The sequence below is a fragment of the Cebus imitator genome, unplaced genomic scaffold, assembly GCF_001604975.1.
Source record: "Cebus imitator isolate Cc_AM_T3 unplaced genomic scaffold, Cebus_imitator-1.0 Scaffold40, whole genome shotgun sequence".
NCBI lineage: Eukaryota > Metazoa > Chordata > Mammalia > Primates > Cebidae > Cebus > Cebus imitator.
The window spans coordinates 6,635,733-6,638,693 of NW_016107355.1; the positions used below are offsets into that span (position 1 = coordinate 6,635,733).

The 2,961-nt window shown below is 46.7% G+C and overlaps 1 pseudogene across 1 annotated transcript in view; it reads left to right on the plus strand.

The window, feature by feature from the left end:
• Window positions 1–2,104: 2,104 nt before the first annotated feature.
• LOC108302345 overlaps window positions 2,105–2,961 on the plus strand; it is a 9,422-nt pseudogene continuing 8,565 nt past the window's right edge. Inside the window, exons 1-2 of the transcript XR_005199741.1 lie at window positions 2,105–2,121; window positions 2,180–2,959. The product of XR_005199741.1 is annotated as a 40S ribosomal protein S2-like (transcript). The remainder of the gene's footprint in view (window positions 2,122–2,179; window positions 2,960–2,961) is intronic.

Genomic DNA, 2,961 nt, shown 5'->3' on the forward strand with positions numbered 1-2,961 from the left:
TATGCAATCAACTACAGGTTGAGAATCCCTTATCCAAAATTCTTGGGAACAGACATGTTTCAGATCTGAATATTTTTGAATTTTGGAATATTTGCATATACATGATGAGATATCTTGGGACTCAAGTCTAAACACAAAATTCATTTATATTTCATGTATGCTTTATACGGATAGCCTGAAGGTAATTTTATACAATATTTTTAACAGTTCTGTGCATGAAACAAAGTTTTGACTGTGTTTTGACTGCAACCTGTCACATGGGGCAGGCATGGAATTTTCCACTTGTGGTATGTGAGCCCTCAAAAAGTTTTGAATTTAGGAGCATTTCAGATTTCAGATTTTTGGCTTAGAGATACTCAGTGCTGTGGTTTGGAAGTTTATTCCACTAAACCCCATATTGACATTTGATTCCCAATGTTAGAGGTGGGGCCTAATGCAAGGTGTTTGGGCCTGGCAGTGGATCCCTCATGAATGGATTAATCCCCCCAACTTCCCAGGGGGAGGAGTGAATGAATTTTTACTCTCTTGGTTCCCACAACAGCTGGTTGTTAAAAAGGGCCGGGCACCTCCTCTTTCTCTGTTAATCTCTGCACATGTCGGCTCCCCTTCCCATTCTCTATGAGTGGAAGCAGCCCGTGGCCCTTACCATATGCAGATTCACAATCATGAACTTTTTCAGACATCAGAATCATGAGCCAAATAAACCTTTTTTTTTTTGAGACGGAGTTTCACTCTTGTTACCCAGACTGGAGTGCAATGGTGCGATCTCGGCTCACCGCAACCTCTGCCTCCTGGGTTCAGGCAATTCTCCTGCCTCAGCCTCCTGAGAAGCTGGGAATACAGGCACGCGCCACCATGCCCAGCTAATTTTTTGTATTTTTAGTAGAGACGGGGTTTCACCATGTTGACCAGGGTGGTCTTGATCTCTTGACCTCGTGATCCACCCGCCTCGGCTTCCCAAAGTGCTGGGATTACAGGCGTGAGCCACCGCGCCCGGCCAACCTTTTTTTTCTTTGTAAATTACCCAGCCTCTAGGCACGGTGGCTCATGCCTATAATACTAGCATTTTGAGGGGCCAAGGCAGGTGGGTCCTTGAGCCCAGGAGTTCAGGATGAGCCTAGGCAACAAAGTGAGACCCTGTCTCCACAAAAAATGAAAAATAAAGAAATTAGCTACTACTATGATACATGCCCATGGTCCCAGCTACAAGGGAGCCTGAGACAGAAGGACTGCTTGATCCTGGGAGGTAGAGGCTGCAGTGATCCCTGATCATGCCACTGCACTCCAGCTTGAGTGACCTTGTCTCAAAAGAAAAAAAAATTAAATTAAATAAATTACTCAGCTTCAGATTTTTCTTTATAACAACACTAAATAGACTATGACACTCAACTTGAACCACACCAGAAAAAAGAATGAGGAAATATTTATGTGATGACATGGGATATTGTCAAGATATAGTGTTAACTGGAAGAAGCAAAGTATAAAACAGTGCAAAAATGAGAGGCAAGTAGGTGATACATATACATAGACATATTTGCTGTGTAATCACAGAAAATGGTAGCACTAAACTTCTTGAATTTGGGTAGTTGGGTGGCCAAAAAATTTTTCACTGTGTATTCCTTTTCAACTTTTGATTGTACTTGTGAATGTGTAACTTTTTAAAAAATAAAATGGGCTGAGCACAGTGGTGCATGCCATTTTGAGAGGCTGAGGCAGGAGGATCGCTTGAGTTCAGGAGTTCAGGATCAGCCTGAGCAACTCCCAAGGTGAGAGCCCCCCATCTCTGAAAAAAATTTAAATATTAGCCAGGCATTGGGGAACATGCCTGTAGCCCCAGCTATGCAGGAGACTGAGGCAGGAGGATTATTTGAGCCTAGGAGGTCTACGCTATACTTCAGCCTGGGTGACAAAGTGAGACCCTGTCTCTAAAAAATAAGTACATAAATAAAATAAAATAAAACATCTATAAAATATATAGAACACTCATGACACAGAGTAAGCATGCAATAAATGATAACACTTATTTGAAATGTTCACTTAATGATAACAATTATCTTCCACTAAAACAGATATCCGGAGAGCTTCTTCTCCGATAAAACACCAAATGGCGGATGACGCGGGGGAGGGGGGATCGGGGAGTGTGTGTGTGGGGGGCAGAGGCCCCCGTGGGCCCCGGGATGGGGAACTGCGGTGGCTTCCGCGGAGTTTTCAGCAGTGGCATCCGGGCGGGGGTCACCGCCGTGGACGGGACCGGGGCGGAGGCCGAGGAGCTCATGGAGGCAAAGCCGAGCATAAGGAGTGGATGCCTGTCACCAAGCTGGGCCACCTGGTCAAAGACATGAAGATTAAATCTCTGGGGGAGATCTATCTCTTCTCTCTGCCCATCAAGGAATCTGAGATCATCGACTTTTTCCTGGGGGCCTCTCTCAAGAATGAGGTTTTGAAGATTATGCCGTTGCAGAAGCAGACCCGTGCTGGCCTGCGCACCAGGTTCAACGCGTTTGTTGCTATTGGGGACTACAATGGTCATGTCGGTCTGGGTGTTAAGTGTTCCAAGGAGGTGGCCACTGCCATCCGTGGAGCCATCATCCTGGCCAAGCTCTCCATTGTCCCGGTGCACAGAGGCTACTTGGGGAACAAGATTGGCAAGCCCCACACCGTCCCTTGCAAGGTGACAGGCAGCTGTGGCTCTGTGCTGGTGCACCTCATCCCCATGCCCAGGGGCACTGGGATCATCTCAGCACCTGTGCCCAAGAAGCTGCTCATGATGGCTGGTATCGATGACTGCTACACCTCAGCTGGGGGCTGCACTGCCACCTTGGGAAACTTCGCCAAGGCCACCTTTGATGCCATCTCAAAGACTTACAGCTACCTGACCCCTGATGTCTGGAAGGAGACTCTATTCACCAAGCCTTCCTATCAGGAATTCACTGACCACCTCGTCAAGACCCACACCAGAGT